We start from the raw sequence: 13,400 nt of genomic DNA on the forward strand, positions 1-13,400 counted from the left end.
TTCTTCGTGCAGAAGAAGAATGGGGAATTGCGTCCATGCATAGACTACCGGGGTCTTAACGCCATCACCGTTAAGAATAAGTACCCTTTGCCTCTGATATCCGAGCTATTCGATAGGCTTCGGGGAGCAAGGGTATTTACTAAATTAGATCTGCGGGGTGCTTACAACCTGATTCGCATCCGTGAGGGGGACGAATGGAAGACGGCGTTTAACACCAGGGATGGGCACTATGAATATCTGGTGATGCCCTTCGGGCTCTGTAATGCCCCAGCCGTTTTCCAAGACTTTGTGAATGATATCTTCCGGGATATGCTTTCCACCTCGGTCGTAGTCTATCTGGATGATATTCTCATCTACTCTCCAGATATTGACTCCCACTGGAGAGATGTTAGCAAAGTCTTCGACCTCCTACGGGCAAACTCTCTCTATGCCAAGTTGGAGAAGTGTATGTTTGAGCAGGAGTCCTTACCTTTCCTAGGCTACATCATCTCAGCCCAGGGATTGGCTATGGATCCTGCCAAACTACAGGCTGTGATGGACTGGCAGGAACCCCATTCTCTTAAAGCGGTGCAGCGCTTTATGGGATTCATCAATTATTATCGCCAGTTCATCCCGCACTTCTCAACTTTGGTAGCTCCCTTGGTTGCCCTCACCAAAAAGGGGGCGAACCCCAAATTGTGGTCTGAGGAGGTCTCCAAGGCCTTTATCTCTATAAAGTCACACTTCGCTAGCGCTCCCATTCTACATCGCCCCAATGTTGATAAGCCATTTATCATGGAGGTGGATGCCTCTTCTGTTGGTGCTGGAGCAGTCCTTTTCCAAAAGGATGCTCAAGGTCGGAAACATCCATGCTTCTTTTTCTCCAAGACCTTCGCACCAGCAGAGAGGAATTATTCCATCGGGGACAGGGAGTTGCTAGCCATGAAGTTGGCTTTCTCGGAGTGGAGACATCTCTTGGAGGGAGCACGTTTTCCCTTCCAAGTCTTCACAGACAATAAAAATTTGGTGTACCTGCAGACAGCTCAGCGGTTGAATTCTCGCCAGGCCAGATGGTCCTTGTTCTTCTCCCGGTTTCATTTCACCCTCCATTTCCTTTCTGGGGAGAAGAACATTCGGGCCGACGCTCTCTCTCGCTCCGTTGTGTCTTCTGCGGAGGAGGAGGAGCCTCGGCTTATTGTCCCCACCGAGAGCTTGAGAACTGTGGCTCCGGTTTCGCTGGAGTCTGTGCCCCCGGGCAAGACTTTTGTTCCATCCAGTTTGCGACCGGAGGTTCTTTCTTGGGCGCACTCGTCCAGGGTGGGTGGACATTTTGGTACTAAAAGGACATCTGAGCTACTGGCGAGGACATACTGGTGGCCACATATGGCCCGTGATGTCGCGGAGTATGTTCGGGCGTGTGTCTCTTGCGCCAGGAACAAGACTCCTTGGCAACGGCCAGCTGGTTTGCTTTATCCTCTGCCCGTGGCGGACAGGCCTTGGGATATGGTCGGGATGGACTTTGTGGTGGGCTTGCCCAAGTCTCGTAACTGCACCATTATCTGGGTGATCACCGACCATTTTTCCAAAATGGTGCATTTGGTGCCTCTTCCACGGCTACCATCTGCACGGGCGTTGGCTGTCTTGTTTATCAAGCATATCTTTCGCCTACACGGTATGCCAGACAAAATTGTTAGTGACCGGGGTCCCCAGTTTGCGTCTCGATTCTGGAGAGAGCTTTGTCGTCTACTCAGTATTGAGTTAAATCTCTCTTCGGCATATCATCCAGAGACGAATGGGTTGGTTGAAAGGGCCAACCAGACCTTGGTCACATATCTGCGACATTTTGTTTCTGCCAGGCAGGATGACTGGGCATCCTTGCTACCGTGGGCAGAGTTTGCACTTAACAATGCCGTAGCCGACTCCACCGGTCAGACTCCATTCCTCTTAAATTACGGCCAGCATCCGCGTGTTCCTGTGCCCATGCCTGTGTCTTCCGCTGACTCCAGGGTGGCAGACTGGGCTGTGGAGGCACGGGACATTTGGGATCGCACGCAGGATGCCATTCAGGCCTCCAAGGAGACAATGAGGTCCTCCGCCAATGTTCATCGGCGCCCCGCTCCGACCTTTGCCCCTGGCGACTTGGTGTGGCTCTCCGCCCGTAACATCAGGCTGCGAGTTGAGTCCACTAAGTTTGCTCCTCGCTACTTGGGTCCCTTCAAGGTTCTCGAACAGGTTAATCCCGTGGTCTACCGTCTGGCTCTTCCTCCACGCTTGGGTATCACCGACACCTTTCACGTATCCCTCTTGAAACCCGTATACATGTCCCGGTTTTCCGAGTCATCTGCCGGGACATCGGGTTCGTCTACGGACGATTATGAGGTGAACGCTATTTTGGGGTGCAAGGTGGTACGCGGCAAAAAGTTCTATTTGGTGGATTGGAAGGGTTATGGCCCTGAGGACAGGTCATGGGAACCTGCTGAAAACATTCGGGCCCCACAGCTCATTGCTGCCTTCGAGCGTAGCGAGGCCCAAGGAGGGGGGGCCCTAGGAGGGGGGGTAATGTTAGGTCTCGAGTTCCCACTTCTGCACAGGGGGAATCTCGGGCCGTCTCCGCTGCGGTCTCCCATTCCTATCCAGCTGCAGTGGAGTCTGCTCAGCAGGGACGTCGGTCCCAGCGTCTTGCTCGGTCTCGCTCTGTACAGAGAGTTACTGCTGCTTCTTCAGCTCCTGCCATTAAAGTCAGTGCTGGTCAGCAACGAGCGGACTTCTCTGGGACTAAGTCCTTATTTGCGCACACTGAGCATGCCCAGGGCAAGATCTCCCGTTGGAGATCGAGGGTCATGTGCTCAGGCTCTGCAGCGCATTCCATTGGTCCTCTTGGCAGGTCTTGGAAGGGCAAAGTTTCTGTGGCCACTTCCTGTCCTGCAACTATATAAACTGCGCATGACCGCACGGCCATGCGCTAGTGTACAATTATTATGTGTGTGTGTAGATGGATGTATGTCGATGGATGAAAGCTCCTAAGTATCCCTCCCTAGAGTTGTTGACTGCTCGCGGATGATGGTAGCTCTCTAGCGCCCGACTATCCATCTGTATGTTACACACATCACAGCGTCCTATAGCTGTGCCTGCCAGTACGGCGCCGTGCGCTTGCCTTGCGCTTTCCATACCCAAGCCTGGGTGGTTAGTGGCGTCCATCAGTGCGGCATGGCACGCACTCTTGTGCTCATTTATTACTAATAAGGTTCATTACACACCCAGTTGCGGTGTTGTGCCAGCAAGGGTCTAATCGGACTTCAATCCCTTTCGGGGTTAAGTTCGCTGACTACTTGCTCGCGCTCTATGTGCGGTACCGCAGTCCTGTGACTTAACAGGATCGCTTTCTTCACGTTGGGTGAGGTTTAACCCACGTGTTTATACTTTTAGTACCGCCATATAGTCTGTCATTCACTAGCAGCGGGTTTCGCCTGCACGGTGGACCCCGGACTGCGAACGCATCTATATCATCTTACTTGGTGCGTTCCGCCAGTCCTAACATTATGAATATGGCCAACTTCAACTTGTGATATATTTATTGCATCAAATATTCAACTATCGTGATGTGTTTTGGCTCTAGAAAAATGTACTAAACTATAAATATAAACATAAGAAATACCATCTACAAAAAATAACATGTATAGAAAATTTCAAAATGCTCAAACAATTGTTTAATTCCATTATTTTTCCAATAAAGTAAAATACAGCCATCCAACGTCAACTCTACTGTTTATTTTAGTAAATGCTTAAGTAGTAAAGACGATTGAACCATTTCGAATTCACAAACTTTGCTGAATTTCCCCCCCGAATTTCATTTGAATCACAATATTGCAAACCCTCTAATTGCCTTGAAAATAGTGTAAGGCCATGTTCACACCATCCTTTTTTTAATGCGGAATCGCCGCGATTTTCTCGTTGCGGGTCCGCAGCTGTTTTCCATGCAGGGTACATTACAATGTACCCTATGGAAAACAGGAACTGCTGTGCCCACATTGCGGAAAATCGCGAAAAAAAGCCGCGCTGAATAGCCGCGGTAAAAAAGAAGCACCATGTCACTTCTTTTTGCGGAACTGCAGCGCTTCTGCACCCATAGACCTTCATTTTGAGGTCAAACCCGCAGTAAAATGCGCAGATGAAAAAAATATCTGCGGGTTTTCTGCGGTTTGTGGTGCAGAACCGCTGCAGTGTGGCTGCCCCCCGTGCCCCAATCCCACCTCCCCATGCTCCGATGCCACCCCCCGTGCTCCGACGCCCCCCCGTGCTCTCATCTCCCCCCCTTATACTTACCCGGCCTCCCGGTGTCCGTCCGGCCATCTTCTCCCTGGGCGCCGCCATCTTGCAAAATGGCGGGCGCATGCACAGTGCGCCCGCCGAATCTGCCTACCGGCAGATTCGTTCCAAAGTGCATTTTGATCACTGAAATATAACCTATCTCAGTGATCAAAATAAAAAAAATAGTAAATGACCCCTGTTGTGAAAGGTAATTCAGTACCACAATGGACATAGAGGTCAGAACACATACAGTGACCTGACAATAACCCAAAAACATAGAACGAGCTCTGAGACGTGGGAACTCTGCTGACCGCAATCTCTAATCCTCTCCAACCACACTAGAGGCAGCCGTGGATTGCGCCTAAGGCTCCCTATGCAACTCGGCACAGCCTGAGAAACTAGCTAACCCGAAGATAGAAAATAAGCCTACCTTGCCTCAGAGAAATACCCCAAAGGAAAAGGCAGCCCCCACATATAATGACTGTGAGTTAAGATGAAAAGACAAACGTAGAGATGAAATAGATTTAGCAAAGTGAGGCCCGACTTTCTGAACAGAGCGAGGATAGGAAAGGTAACTTTGCGGTCAACACAAAACCCTACAAAAACCACGCAAAGGGGGCAAAAAGACCCTCCGTACCGTACTAACGGCACGGAGGTACACCCTCTGCGTCCCAGAGCTTCCAGCAAGCAGGAAAAAACAAATAGACAAGCTGGACAGAAAAAACAGCAAACAAAATAGCAAAGCGGAACTTAGCTATGCAGAGCATCAGGCCACAGGAACGATCCAGGAGGAAACAGGTCCAATACTAGAACATTGACTGGAGGCCAGGATCAAAGCACTAGGTGGAGTTAAATAGAGCAGCACCTAACGACTTCACCACATCACCTGAGGAAGGAAACTCAGAAGCCGCAGTACCACTTTCCTCCACCAACGGAAGCTCACAGAGAGAACCAGCCGAAGTACCACTTGTGACCACAGGAGGGAGCTCTGCCACAGAATTCACAACAGTACCCCCACCTTGAGGAGGGATCACCGAACCCTCACCAGAGCCCCCAGGACGACCAGGATGAGCCATATGAAAGGCACGAACAAGATCGGGAGCATGGACATCAGAGGCAAAGACCCAGGAATTATCTTCCTGAGCATAACCCTTCCACTTAACCAAATACTGGAGTTTCCGTCTTGAAACACGAGAATCCAAAATCTTCTCCACAATATACTCCAACTCCTCCTCCACCAAAACCGGGGCAGGAGGATCAACAGATGGAACCATAGGTGCCACGTATCTCCGCAACAATGACATATGGAATACGTTATGTATGGAAAAAGAATATGGAAGGCTCAGACGAAAAGACACAGGATTAAGAACCTCAGAAATCCTATACGGACCAATGAAACGAGGTTTAAACTTAGGAGAGGAAACCTTCATAGGAATATAACGAGAAGATAACCAAACCAAATCCCCAACACGAAGTCGGGGACCCACACAGAGTCTGCGATTAGCGAAACGTTGAGCCTTCTCCTGGGACAAGGTCAAATTGTCCACTACATGAGTCCAAATCTGCTGCAACCTGTCCACCACAGTATCCACACCAGGACAGTCCGAAGACTCAACCTGCCCTGAAGAGAAACGAGGATGGAACCAAGAGTTGCAGAAAAACGGCGAAACCAAAGTAGCCGAGCTGGCCCGATTATTAAGGGCGAACTCAGCCAAAGGCAAAAAGGACACCCAGTCATCCTGATCAGCAGAAACAAAGCATCTCAGATATGTTTCCAAGGTCTGATTGGTTCATTCGGTCTGGCCATTAGTCTGAGGATGGGAAGCCAAGGAAAAAGACAAGTCATTGCCCATCCTACCACAAAAGGCTCGCCAAAACCTCGAAACAAACTGGGAACCTCTGTCAGAAACGATATTCTCTGGAATGCCATGTAAACGAACCACATGCTGGAAGAACAATGGCACCAAATCAGAGGAGGAAGGTAATTTAGACAAGGGTACCAAATGGACCATCTTAGAGAAGCGATCACAGACCACCCAAATGACTGACATCTTTTGAGAGACGGGAAGATCTGAAATAAAATCCATAGAGATATGTGTCCAAGGCCTCTTCGGGACCGGCAAGGGCAAAAGCAACCCACTGGCACGAGAACAGCAGGGCTTAGCCCGAGCACAAATCCCACAGGACTGCACAAAAGTACGCACATCCCGCGACAGAGATGGCCACCAAAAGGATCAAGCCACTAACTCTCTGGTACCAAAGATTCCAGGATGACCAGCCAACACCGAACAATGAACCTCAGAGATAACTTTATTCGTCCACCTATCAGGGACAAACAGTTTCTCCGCTGGGCAACAATCAGGTTTATTAGCCTGAAATTTTTGCAGCACCCGCCGCAAATCAGGGGAGATGGCAGACACAATTACTCCCTCTTTGAGGATACCCACCGGCTCAGATAAACCCGGAGAGTCGGGCACAAAACTCCTAGACAGAGCATCCGCCTTCACATTTTTAGAGCCCGGAAGGTACGAAATCACAAAGTCAAAACGGGCAAAAAACAGCGAACAACGAGCCTGTCTAGGATTCAACCGCTTGGCAGACTCGGGATAAGTCAAGTTCTTATGATCAGTCAAGACCACCACGCGATGCTTAGCTCCTTCAAGCCAATGACGCCACTCCTCGAATGCCCACTTCATGGCCAGCAACTCTCGATTGCCCACATCATAATTTCGCTCAGCAGGTGAAAACTTCCTGGAAAAGAAGGCGCATGGTTTCATCACCGAGCAATCAGAACTTCTCTGCGACAAAACAGCCCCTGCTCCAATCTCAGAAGCATCAACCTCGACCTGGAACGGAAGCGAAACATCTGGTTGACACAACACAGGGGCAGAAGAAAAACGACGCTTCAACTCTTGAAAAGCTTCCACCGCAGCAGAAGACCAATTGACCACATCAGCACCCTTCTTGGTCAAATCGGTCAATGGTTTAGCAATGCTAGAAAAATTGCAGATGAAGCGACGATAAAAATGAGCAAAGCCCAGGAACTTTTGCAGACTTTTCAGAGATGTCGGCTGAGTCCAATCATGGATGGCTTGGACCTTAACAGGGTCCATCTCGATAGTAGAAGGGGAAAAGATGAACCCCAAAAATGAAACATTCTGAACACCAAAGAGACACTTTGATCCCTTCACAAACAAAGAATTAGCACGCAGGACCTGAAACACCGTTCTGACCTGCTTCACATGAGACTCCCAATCATCTGAGAAGATCAAAATGTCATCCAAGTACACAATCAGGAATTTATCCAGGTACTCTCGGAAGATGTCATGCATAAAGGACTGAAACACTGATGGAGCATTGGCTAGTCCGAATGGCATTACTAGATACTCAAAATGGCCCTCGGGCGTATTAAATGCAGTTTTCCATTCATCGCCTCGCTTAATACGCACAAGATTATACGCACCACGAAGATCTATCTTGGTGAACCAACTAGCCCCCTTAATCCGAGCAAACAAATCAGATAACAACAGCAAGGGGTACTGAAATTTAACCGTGATCTTTATTAGAAGGCGGTAATCTATACAAGGTCTCAGTGAACGATCATTCTTGGCTACAAAAAAGAACCCTGCTCCTAATGGCGACGATGACGGGCGAATATGCCCCTTCTCCAAGGACTCCTTCACATAACTCCGCATAGCGGCGTGCTCAGGCACAGATAAATTAAACAGTCGACCTTTTGGGAATTTACTACCAGGAATCAAATCGATAGCACAATCACAATCCCTATGCGGAGGTAGGGTATCGGACTTGGGCTCATCAAATACATCCCGGTAATCAAACAAGAACTCTGGAACCTCAGAAGGGGTGGATGATGAAATAGTCAGAACTGGGACATCACCATGTACCCCCTGACAACCCCAGCTGGACACAGACATGGATTTCCAATCTAATACTGGATTATGGACTTGTAGCCATGGCAACCCCAACACGACCACATCATGCAGATTATGCAACACCAGAAAGCGAATAACCTCCTGATGTGCAGGAGCCATGCACATGGTCAGCTGGGTCCAGTACTGAGGCTTATTCTTGGCTAAAGGCGTAGCATCAATTCCTCTCAATGGAATAGAACACTGCAAGGGCTCCAAGAAAAACCCACAATGCCTAGCATACTCCAAGTCCATCAAATTCAGGGCAGCGCCTGAATCCACAAATGCCATGACAGAATACGATGACAAAGAGCAGATCAAGGTAACGGACAGAAGAAATTTTGACTGTACCGTACCAATGGTGGCAGACCTAGCGAACCGCTTAGTGAGCTTAGGACAATCAGAGATGGCATGAGTGGAATCACCACAGTAGAAACACAGCCCATTCAGACGTCTGTGTTCTTGCCGTTCAACTCTGGTTAAAGTCCTATCGCACTGCATAGGCTCAGGTTTAAGCTCAGGTAATACCGCCAAATGGTGCACAGATTTACGCTCACGCAAGCGTCGACCGATCTGAATGGCTAAAGACAGACTCATTCAGACCAGCAGGCATAGGAAATCCCACCATGACATCCTTAAGGGCTTCAGAGAGACCTTTTCAGAAAATAGCTGCGAGCGCACCTTCATTCCACTGAGTGAGTACGGACCACTTCCTAAATTTCTGACAATATACCTCTATCTCATCCTGACCCTGACACAGAGCCAGCAAATTTTTCTCTGCCTGATCCACTGAATTAGGTTCATCGTACAGCAATCCGAGCGCCAGGAATAACGCATCGATATTACTTAATGCAGGATCTCCTGACGCAAGAGAAAATGCCCAGTCCTGAGGGTCGCCACGTAAAAAAGAAATAATGATCCTAACTTGTTGAACTGGGTCACCAGAGGAGCGAGGTTTCAAAGCCAGAAATAGTTTACAATTATTTTTGAAACTCAGAAATTTAGTTCTATCTCCAAAAAACAAATCAGGAATAGGAATTCTCGGTTCTAACATAGAATTCTGAACCACAAAGTCTTGAATATTTTGTACTCTTGCCGTGAGCTGATCCACACATGAAGACAGACCTTTAATGTCCATCGCTACACCTGTGTCCTGAACCACCCAAATGTCTAGGGGAAAAAAAAGGCAAAACAGTGCAGAGAAAAAAAAATGGTCTCAGAACTTCTTTTTTCCCTCTATTGAGAATCATTAGTACTTGGTGCCTCCAGTACTGTTGTGAAAGGTAATTCAGTACCACAATGGACATAGAGGTCAGAACACATACAGTGACCTGACAATAACCCAAAAACATAGAACGAGCTCTGAGACGTGGGAACTCTGCTGACCGCAATCCCTAATCCTCTCCAACCACACTAGAGGCAGCCGTGGATTGCGCCTAAGGCTCCCTATGCAACTCGGCACAGCCTGAGAAACTAGCTAACCCGAAGATAGAAAATAAGCCTACCTTGCCTCAGAGAAATACCCCAAAGGAAAAGGCAGCCCCCACATATAATGACTGTGAGTTAAGATGAAAAGACAAACGTAGAGATGAAATAGATTTAGCAAAGTGAGGCCCGACTTTCTGAACAGAGCGAGGATAGGAAAGGTAACTTTGCGGTCAACACAAAACCCTACAAAAACCACGCAAAGGGGGCAAAAAGACCCTCCGTACCGTACTAACGGCACGGAGGTACACCCTCTGCGTCCCAGAGCTTCCAGCAAGCAGGAAAAAACAAATAGACAAGCTGGACAGAAAAAACAGCAAACAAAATAGCAAAGCGGAACTTAGCTATGCAGAGCATCAGGCCACAGGAACGATCCAGGAGGAAACAGGTCCAATACTAGAACATTGACTGGAGGCCAGGATCAAAGCACTAGGTGGAGTTAAATAGAGCAGCACCTAACGACTTCACCACATCACCTGAGGAAGGAAACTCAGAAGCCGCAGTACCACTCTCCTCCACCAATGGAAGCTCACAGAGAGAATCAGCCGAAGTACCACTTGTGACCACAGAAGGGAGCTCTGCCACAGAATTCACAACAGACCCCCCCCCCCCTTTGTCACCCCCCATAGGTAGGGACAATAAAAAAATTAAGAATTTTTTTTTTCCACTAAGGTTAGAATAGGGTTAGGGTTAGAGTTAGGGGTAGGGTTAGGGTTAGGGTTAGGGGTAGGGTTAGGGTTAGGGGTAGGGTTAGGGGTAGGGTATTTTCAGCCATTTTAACCCTAAAAAAAACTTCCTAGAAAACACACAGACTCTGCATAGAAAACTGCATAAAAAAGGCATCAAAAAAGGCATCAAAAAACGCATCAAAAAACGCACCAAAAAAGCACCAAAAAAAGGACCTGCGTTTTCTGCCAAGAGCTGCGGTTTTTAGTCCTGAAAAAAAAGGAGGGAAATCAGGAAAGTGTGAACATAGCCTAAGTCACTTGGAGGTCTCCTAGGACTAAATTAAACCCATGTTAAGCTCTTTAGTGCAAACACAGCCTTATTAATGTACAAGTGACCTCAACCTATCACGATAAAAGGGAATAGATGGTGACCAGTGATAAGCAACAATCTATGTAACTACACATTGCAGTATCAGATTTTTTAGGCTGCATAAATCATAAAAACGATCCAAAAATTATCTTGCTAGCAGATGCATTGCCTTGCTAGTGTTTATACATAGGCTGTGCAAATGGAAGAAGCAGTGGCTTTTTCACAGGAAGTGGTGCAAAACTTATCTTTGCTTTCTCACAAGGTGTTCAAAAATTGTCTCTGTATTTGGGGAGCAAAAGCAGGTGTGCTCAGCCCTTATGAAAATGAAGATGTAATGGATTCTTAACTACTAGTGAAAAATTATTCCTTTATTGGGATCTGCAACAGGTTTTCTATATTTCAAATACGCAAAGAATTATCAAAGGTTTCTTATCGAGCCTTCCAAAAATTATCCCATTTCAAGGGAGCAAAAACAGGAAAGATGTTTTTAAAATGAAGAAGCAAAGGCTTGTTATCAGCAAGCCTTCAAAATAGCTTTGTTTTGTGAGCTGTTTGATGTTTGTTTACCCTCAAGAGAGTATATTTTGCATCAACAGTAACACTGTCAAGCACTATGAAACATAGTGGGCAGCCAGAAGATGTGTGGCTGCAATGGTTGTTAAGTGGCAGTGGCAGCGGCAGAATATGCACGTTTGAGAATTAGGACAAGGCATACAAGGAGAAGTGTGGTAGTGTCACTTATACCGCCACATCCACATCTTCCTTCACTTGGAACTACACCTCCTGGCTCTTGTTTGTTAATTCTAGTTTGTTTTAAGTCAGTTACATTAAAAAAAAAATCAAAGAAAAAAAATACAAACCCACCCCACAAACACGGTGTTGGATTACTCCTTCCTTGCCTCTTCCACCTACACCATCACGTCCACCTGCTTCTGGAGCGCCCCCGCGGGCAGTGGGGTACTCGGTACCGGGTCCTTTGGTTCTCAAGGGGGATGTCACGGTGGCTGACTCGGTCTGTGGCCCGTGGGACGTCCTTAGTAAAAGGGGGAAAGATCTTTAAAAGGGGAAATGTACGTGACTCCACCTGTGGTATTCGGTCAGGGTGACCGAAGCTGCTAAGGGGTCTGCTGGGGTGATGTTATGGCAGCTAGATGATATACCTTCCCACAGGAGAAGTATGTCCCCAGGGCTTCCCAGTGTGTAGATGGTGGATGGTGTGAGGCGCAGTGAAGAATGAGGACACAAGGTTGCAGTCTCTTTACCTTTACTGAAGACTTCAGCATCCCCAGTCCAGAGCACCAGATCACAGAGCAGGCAGAGTACGGCCAGTTTGGAGGCAAATCCAGAGTCCCCTTATCCAGGCAGAAATCAGTAGCCTTCCTCTAGCACCTGGGTGTTGTAGTACCTTATTGCTGAGCCTCTCATAAGGCCCTCACAACTGTTGTAGATGTTCTAGATGTTATGTCTCTCGCTGTCCCTCAAATGGATAGGACAACCCATATGACTGGTGGCTTGAGGCTTTTTACAGGGAGTCTAGCACGCCCCGGCCTCCGAGGGGTGCCACCGTGCCTCCTGGGCAAGCTGTGGATCAATAACTTGAAATTAGCTGTCCTGCTGGTCTCTGGAGCAAGGCATAAAGGACTGTTGCTCCCTCGGTGTTCCGGCTACCGGATCCTGCGCCTCAGAAGGAGGCAGCCTGTGCAGGGCAGAACTCCTTTTGGTTTCCATTCCTTTTGCTATGACTTCTTCTCACTCTCTACAATACAGTTCTCTATTCATGTCCTTTCTTAGGAACTGCCACACGTGGGGCAGAAGCAGCTCCGTGTCCTTCTGTCTAGGCCTCTGACAGGATCCCACCCCTGCCAGGGGCCAACTACCTGAGCGGAGCTCAGCTAGCAACTGCCTGAAAAAAGCCCAGGTAGCATCTGCCTGAGCCAAAGCCCGGCTAGCATCTGCCTAACTTCCTCTCCAGGCCACCAGTTTTACCTAATTGTGAAGAGTGCCCTAATAAATAGGAGCATAGCTCCCCCTGGTGGACTGGAGTGTGAAATGTGTTGTATGTTGGTATTACCTGGTAAAGAGATCTCCTTTATTGCCTCCAAACGTAACATCACTTTCCCCTAGAGGAGAATATTACTGCAACGACCAGGACCCTGGGGCGCTGCGTTTCTTGTTGTCATATCTGTATCATCTGCTGGAAATGAGTGTTCATTCTGGTCACATACATCTCTTCCATTGTCCACAATATGATAGCTTCCTTCCATGCCTTCATTGACAGTTTCATGTATTTTACTCTGATCTGCAGTCAGAAATTCATCAAAGTAGTTGCAATTAACTTCTTTTTCTAGTCAACGAACAGCACCATGGAGATGACAGAAGTTCTCAAAGTGCTTGGATCACACCCAGATCACTCAAGATTAATTTGCATATACCGTATATACTCGAGTATAAGCCGAGATTTTCAGCCCAAATTTTTGGGCTGAAAGTGCCCCCCTCGGCTTATACTCGAGTCACGGTAGCGGTGGGGTCGGCGGGTGAGGGGGTGAGGGCGCTGAGGTATACTTACCTAGTCCCAGCGATCCTCGCGCTGTCCCTGCCGTCCCACGGGCTTCGGCGCTGCAGCTTCTTCCTCTCTTCAGCGGTCACGTGGGACCGCTCATT

The sequence above is a fragment of the Ranitomeya imitator genome, chromosome 3, assembly GCF_032444005.1.
Source record: "Ranitomeya imitator isolate aRanImi1 chromosome 3, aRanImi1.pri, whole genome shotgun sequence".
NCBI lineage: Eukaryota > Metazoa > Chordata > Amphibia > Anura > Dendrobatidae > Ranitomeya > Ranitomeya imitator.